This window comes from Camellia sinensis, chromosome 12, assembly GCF_055761805.1.
Source record: "Camellia sinensis isolate YWXY chromosome 12, ASM5576180v1, whole genome shotgun sequence".
Taxonomy (NCBI): Eukaryota; Viridiplantae; Streptophyta; class Magnoliopsida; order Ericales; family Theaceae; genus Camellia; species Camellia sinensis.
This window is the reverse complement of record NC_138972.1, coordinates 73085611-73093939: the sequence shown is the minus strand read 5'-3', so window position 1 is coordinate 73093939 and position 8329 is coordinate 73085611.

Here is an 8329-nt window from a genome sequence, read left to right as displayed (position 1 = left end):
ATGATCAACACCGGTGCCGTAGTCAATCTAGTTTTAAGCTCTTGGAAAGACTTTTTACAAGTTTCACTCTACACAAACTTAACTCCCTTTCTAGTCATCCTAGTCAAGGGCGCGGCCAAGCTAGAGAAGTCCCTCACGAAACGCCGATAGTACCCCGCCAACCCCAAGAAACTTCGGATCTCAAAGACATTCTTAGGTTGGTCCCAATCTTGTACAGAATCTATCTTCGAAGAATCTACAATTACTCTCCTTCTTGACACCACATGACCCAAAAACTTTACCTCGATGAGCCAAAACTCGCATTTCTCAAACTTGGCATACAATTGATGTTTTCTAAGCAATTCAAGCACTACCCTCAAGTGAGCCTCGTGTTCCTCCGTGGAAGTCGAATAAATTCGGATGTCGTCTATAAAGACGACTACAAAATGGTCCAAGTACTCCCTAAAAATTCGATTCATCAAATCCATAAAAGAAGCCGGTGCATTAGTCAACCCAAATGGCATTACAAGGAACTCATAGCCGCCATAACGCGTACGAAAGACCGTTTTCTGGATGTCTTCCTCCCGGACTCTCAACTGATGGTACCCCGACCTCAAGTATATTTTGGAGAAGTAACAAGACCCTCTAAGTTGATCAAACAAGTCATCTATTCTGGCTAAAGGGTATTTGTTCTTGACAGTGACTTGATTCAACTTGCTGTAATCGATACACAACCGCAATGACCCATCCTTCTTCTTTGCAAAAAGAGCCGGCGCTCCCCAACGTGACGTACTAAGGTGAATGAAGCCCTTGTCTAAAAGCTCTTGGAGTTGAATTTTCAACTCATGCAACTCCGCGGGTGGAAATCTATACGGCGCCATAGAAATTGGTGCCGTTCTAGGCACTAAGTCGATGGTGAACTCAATCTCCCGGTGGGGTGGCAAACTAGTAAGATCTTCGGGAAACACGTCTGGGTATTCACAAACTACCCTTGGCAACTCAACTCGAGTCTCGTCACTCTCACCATCTAAGAGAGTAGCAAGAAGACCACTAAGTTCGTTCCTACTACGAGGATCAAACACCTGTCTCCCAAAAAATAAAAACGATCACCACTCGAGGTGCACACGGTGACCCTTTGACGAAAACAATCAATCACTGTCCGATAAGAAGACAACCAATCCATGCCTATAATGACATCAAAACTCGACATGTCTAGCAACACAAAAGCAAACGGGAGTCTACGCCCGGCAACCTCTGTCTCACAATCGCGACACCCCCAATCTAAGTCACCTGTAACCCCAACCGGTGACTCAACTATGAGTGGAGACGCTAACTGTGCCACTTCTAACCCCAATGCATATGTGAATGTAGCAGATATGAATGAATGAGATGCACCCGTATTTATCAACACACTGGCTAAAGAATTACACACAATAAAAATACCTCTCACAACTGAGGTTCCTAGCAACTGCTCTGGCGTGGCAACAACATACATGCGCCCCTGTGGCCTCTAATCAACCTGCTCGTCCCTCGGAGCATAGGCCTGCTGTACTGACTGAGCCGAAACGGCTCCCTGATGAACTCGTGAAGTTTGAGCTGAGTGAGCCTGCTGGTGGCTCTGAGTTTGCCTCGACCCCGATGCGCCTCCTAACTGTGGGTAAGCTCTCTTCATGTGCCCTGACTGACCGCACTAGTAGTGAGTAGGCCCCTGACCCCTACTCTGAGACTGACTCTAAGATTGGTTAGGTGGTGGTGGTGGTGGCAACATCTGCTGTCCTCCTCCCTTCTGTGGACATGCAAAGGCCTTGTGACCCTATTGGCCACACTTGAAGCAAGAAAACCCACTCGGCGCACTCTTTCCCTGGCCCGCACTAGGCAAAGGGAAAGTGGATCTAGACTGTTGCGGCTGAGACTAGGATGAAAAGGTGTTTCTACTCTTCTTATTGAGCCTATAGTCTCCCTGTGACCCTTGGCCCCTAGACCTCAAATTCCGAAGTCTCTCCTCCTCGGCCTCCACAGTAATCTCGACATGTGCGGCCGCCTCCACAAGATGGTCATAATTCCGGATCAGGTTCCCGGCAACTTTGAACAAGATCTTAGTTCTCAATTTCTTCTCGAATTCAATGCAACGGTGCTCTTTCGTCGCTACCAACTCCGGTGCAAACTGGGACAAACTAGATAAGGCCGCTTTAAACTCGGCCATGGACATATTGAGTTGCTTAAGATCCTGAAATTCTTGCCTCAACCCCTCCCTAGCAGTGGGAGATAGGTACTTGTGGCCTTTGGCATACTTCCACCATTGGCCCGCTTCTCCTTTGAGGTAGTAACTCGCAAGAGTCACCCTCAATTCGCCATCCTCTATATGAAGCATCTCAAAAGTCTTCACGGTTTGTTCGAGCCATTCATCCGCTTTCTTTGGCTCAAGGCCACCATGGAATTTATCCGGTTTGGCCAGCAAAAACTCCCTCATAAGGAAGCTCACCCTTGTCTCTACGGCGTTCTTCCTAGCTTGGGTCTCTGCCCTAAGTATGTTCATGGACTCCCTCAATGCCCTCGTCATTTCTCGGGCTAGGGCCCCCATTGCGGCTTGACCCGCTTGCCCCAGCATCTCAGCTTGCCCAACTTGCTCGGCCATGTTAGCTTGGCCTAACCCCTCCTCTTGCATCGGAACCTCTTGGACTGGTACCTCATGCACACCCCGGCGACCCCTACCACGCCTTCCACCTCTACCACCACGAGTCTGAACCCTTCTTGACATCCTAATTAAGGGGCAAGATAGATAATTTAGCACATAATTCCAAATGTGCTCGCAACTTGCCTCACACGTTAAACTATAACAATCATATATATTCTACTACACAAACAATTCAATTCACTCCACATAAGCACTTAGTCATATAAGGACATACGAATTATCCTTTAGTGATGAGATTCATCTCATGAAAAATCAAGAATTCTTAGTAGAATGAGTATTGATTAGGTACCCTTCTAATAAGACCTCAAGGAATCTAATAGGCGCAAATAACATCCCAAAAGTCCAATCCCATACCCATATAGTCACATAAGCATGCTATCACATAATCACGAAATACAAGACACATCCTAATCATGCGCAATGAACCCATTGTGGTTTAAGAACCACTCTCCGCGAGCCTCAAGTATTCAAACCCAGTAGCTCTGATACCAAGTTGTCACGCCCCGAAATAAATCCAACATGTACAATACATCATGCCACATTCATTAATTAAATATAACCATTCTCCAACCTTTACATCATAAATCTCTAAGGTTTTATACAAAAGTTCCACATGCGGATATACATTCAATGATAAGAACACATGAATCTATAGCATGTGAAGCATCTAGTCTCAAAACGAATAAAATGCCCTTAAGGGCTTACATCTTCCAAGGCAATAGTCCAGTTACACAAAATGGCCTCTCGGACCCACACACGTTTAGCCCTTGGCTTACAAAAAAAAATTCACAACAAAAATAAGAGCAATCTACTTTTCATCCAAACATATCCACGCTCTCAGTTTGGTGGGATCACCACATCTTTACCTGCACCAAAGTCCGATAGGGGTTATCATAAAGCCCAGTAGAGAATTCTTACAAAGTATATACAGTTATGCAAATTCTCAATGAAGAATGCAAATGTCAATGCCATGCCATGCCATTTTAAAGAAATCCCATTTTATGCTCTTCTTGAAGATCACCATTTTTCGATAAAAGTTTGCGATCTCAACAATTTCTGAAACTTCCAATTTTAATTAATAGGGGGGGGGGGGTAAATACGACTCAGGTAATCCTTAGGTTGGTGTCTGCAAGTAGGCTCTACGAGCACTACCAATACCCCACGTTACCAGTTGCTAACCGGAAGGGAAGTGGTACCTGCTTTGCGCGTGTTTTCGTGTTTTCACCAACTTAACAATTCATCTACACCTCCTATCTAGACTTGCCTACGTATTTACCCCTTAAGCATTTCCATAGTTCTCGTTACAATATAATCTTTTCTCAACGTAAACATTTTCCAACTCAATTCAAGATGTGCAAATAATGATAATAAATTAAATGGGAATATGATACAACAATTAATATCTCAAACATTCTTCCATTCATCCTTCCTCCAATGCCATCTCACAAAATAACCACATGCTCAACCGATGTTATCAACACATACCAATAATCTCTCATTATGCACATTTCTTAACATTCTTGTCATTCCAAGATTATATGTACATTTTCAAGCATCAATTTCCAAGATTTCAATTCTCATAATCCATGGTACTCAACAATTATCATCTCACAATTATACACTTTCATGCATTTCTCAATAGATTTAAAAAAAAAAAAAGAAAAAAAAAAAAAACCTCCATTTTTCTATATGTCAAGAAGTTACCAATTGCAAGCCACATCATGAAATAAATACTCATTCACCCTTTTAGCACAAGGGGAGAGAAAAACTCCATAGGCCCTTCTACATTTTCAAAATTCCCAATTTCTAGGGTTTTCATCAAAAACCTAACATTTCCCATCTTACGGTGAAACCCACCCCAAAATCACATTTCTTAAGTCAAATGAAGAGGAAACCCTCTAGGGTGAACAAAAGGGTTGAGATTTAATCCCACCAAAAAAAAAAAAAACTCACTACATTTTAAATCTCAAATAAAGATCATCATAAAAGTTTCAAGAAAACATTTAAATCAACATCAATGTGGAAAAACATGTATATATAACTCAAGAAATCCCTACCTCAATGTTTGATGAAGAAATGGAGATGAAACCCTAGATTCAAGATGGAAGACTCTTCAATTTCCACTACACCAAAGGAGCCCTAGCTTTTGATCTCCAAAGCTTGAGAGGGAGAGATGATGGTGATGATGAATCTAGATCCAAGGGATGGCAAAATCAAGGAGTTTTAGTGCTTGAGGAGGTTTTTTAGAGAGAAGGGGGAGAAAAATATGGTTTAGAGTGAGAGGAAAGCCTCAAAATGAGATAAAACTCGGCCAAAAGAGCAAAAAAAAATAGAGATTCGGACTTAGGCTTGTCCTGCACGTGCGACACGTGCCCTCGCACGTGCAGTTGCCTTCTTCCCACACGTACGGCACTGATCCCCGCACGTGCGGCTGCCCCTGCACTTCTCCTCCGCACTTGTAATTTAAGCAGTGTGCCACCCAACAAAACTCCTCCCTCCCGCACGTGCGGCCTAACCCTCCCTTACGTGCAGGCTCAATCCGCACGTGCGGCCCTGGCCCAGGAGCCCAAAACTCTGGTTGATCACTCCCGGGCACCCCGGACTTGACCGAGCACCCGCTGGAACAAGTGAAATTCAACACCGAACAAAACAACAAGAACTAGAACTTTATCTGAAAATAACTTCTGAATGTTTCAAACCCAACGAGCAAAAGAGAACGGAGTGAAGAAGAAAGAGAAAGAAAGAAAACAAAGACCGGGTTGTCACAAGAGTGAGGAGAAGAAACACAAGAAGGAAAAGAAGGAAAAGGAAAGAGAATTCATCCAAAAGAAATGTCTATAAACAAACCATTTATTAGTAGACAAGTCAATGCTAGGGTATATGCTAAGAATCAAGGACACAGACACGTGACACAGTGATTTCAAAAAAAAGAGGACATAGACACGGCGGGGACATGACGATAAAAATTAATTATATATATCTGTAGATTAATATTACATCCACAAACAATTAAAATTAACAAAAACTAATACTAATTCAAAATAATAAAAAATCACCTTTTTTTTGTGATAAATAAAGTTTATTGCTCATAACATCAAGATGATGCAAAAAATACAAAAAGAGCCCTGAAAAGGGGAAAGACCACATAACCAATCAAATCATTCAAGAAATCAAAAAAAACAAACAAATTTAGATCCACCGTCCTTGTAACCCAACTTTACAAAACTACAAAAAACCTGTTCTCTAACCACGAGACAGACCGAGCCACCCCCTAAAAAATACGGCAATTCCGTTCCAACCAAACCAGCCACATTAAGCACCCAAGCCTTCCGCCACCTCCCAATCCCGACCCGCTCCCCAACTCTAGAGGACTGCCATCACCCCCTTTTGCTGAACCCAAGCGATTCCAAAAGTAGAGAAGATAAGCACCCACAAACAATAAGCCGCAGGACAATGGATAAGCAAGTGATTCAGAGACTTTGCATTACCATAACATATACAGCACCAGTTTACTAGAAAATAACGATAGCGAACCAAATTAGCAATAGTTAGAATCTGATCAAAAGCTGTTGTCCACACAAAAAACACCACCTTAGGTGAACACCTGTAACCTAAACACGATGCCAAGGAAACTCCTCCTCCACACCACTAGACAAAGCCTGGTAGAACTACAAAATCGAGAAAACAACTTCTTGCACCTGAGCCCCCCACACCAAGACATCCTTCCTCACCCCCCTAAACCTGCACCCGGTACAAGAAACTCAGTGAATCCTTCAACTGACCAGCCTCCTAATCTTGAACCTACCATCTCAATATAACATCCCAAACCACCGCACCTTCAACCCTATCTAGAAAAGATGCCACCACAGCCTCTTGATCAATGGCAATACGAAAAATCAATGGAAAACAAGATTGCAAAGAAACCTCACTGCACCATCGACATCTAATAATTATTTAAATTTAAGCAAACAGTAATAATCATTCAACATCAAATATGCATAAAAAGAACTAATAAAAGGGGATAAAAAACTAGATGCGGTGTTCCTTGGAAAAAAAGTAATTAAATAAAGGGACACACAAGTCCCCTCTGTGTTCTCGTCTCCAACACCGCTACAACACATATTTTGGAGTATTGGTGCTTCATTGGGTATATGTTTTTAAGCCAATTAGATTCATGTATTTGGTTATTTATTTATTGGAATAAATGTTATGTTCATGCTTTATTATTTAAAATGTTTTCATCTAAGTAGCAGGGACATAGACATGGATACGACATAGATACGCCGACATGACAATTTTTCAAAATTTCAGGACACGGCACGTTGGGGGTTACATGATAAAAATAATTAGCTTGTTTGGTTTCAGTTTTCAGAAAACAGTTTTCAGAAAATTTTACTTTTTTATTTTTCGTATTTTAATATTTTCAATGAATTTTTTTAGTATTTTAAGAAATTATTATTTTTTCTTAATTTTTTAGACACACCTAACATAAATACACTTAAAAAGTATAATATTTGTGAAAACAATATTTAAAAAATACACTAAATACCAAAAAAATATTTAAAAAATACGAAAATTCAATGCATTTTTTGTATTTTTGTGCATTTATTAATTTTTTAAAATATTTTTGCACAAATATTTTACTATTTAGATACATCTAAGTAAGGTGCATCTAAAAAAGTAAAAAAATTACTTAAAATTTTAAAAATATTAACTAAAAACTAAAAAATACGAAAAAAAAAAAAACTCAGTTTTCAGAAAACTGAAACCAAACATACTGAGTGTTTTTATGTATTTATGTCATATATATTACAATATTCATAAATTTAGAAAATAAATACGAAATCAATAGTGTTTTATTTTTTTTAATTTTTTTATTAGATATGATTTATTTATAATAAATTATTTATTTATTTCTTTTCTTGGATTGGTTTGCAATAATATAGTTTTTTCCACATCATGCTTTGACATGATGGGCTTGATTTTTAAACCTGCTTGATGTAGTCCAAGTAGAAAGCCATGCACAATGAATTGGGTCTTTGCAATTTAGAATAAAACACCCACAAAGCCCATAACAATGTACAACAGACCAACAAAAAGAGAGCCTACCTCATTAAGTGGAAAAAAAAATAAAAAATGAATCTGAACCCAGGATGCCTCTGTCGAAGAAGACGAAGTTGAACCAGGTAAGTATGCTTCTTCTTATACTGTTATTGTCTCTTGTGTGACTTCTTCCTTCATCTATTTCTCTGTGAATCACAAATCTAGAGTTCCTACAGGTAGCGTGAACAAAATCAATGATTTTTTTATTTTATTTTTGGCCATCATTGTGTCCGAGAAGTGTTTGGAGAGTGTCGGAGGTATGTCCAGCAACTAAAAGAAGTGAACAAAAGTGGGATGCAAGAGAGGGCATGTCTGACATGTGTTTGCCGCGTGTTCGAACTTGTCCGTGTCCTAGATGTGTTGGACACTAATACGTTAGGCTAGATGGAGTGCATGTGCTTCATAGGTTTTCATATATAATGGACGTGATTCATGAGATGAATGTTTTAACCTCATGGTTACATTAAATGTGCTTTATGTAGGTGAAAGAGTTTCATTTACATGAGATCTCCCAAGTTTTGTAACTTGGAAATTTCACAGTTGTTAATAGAA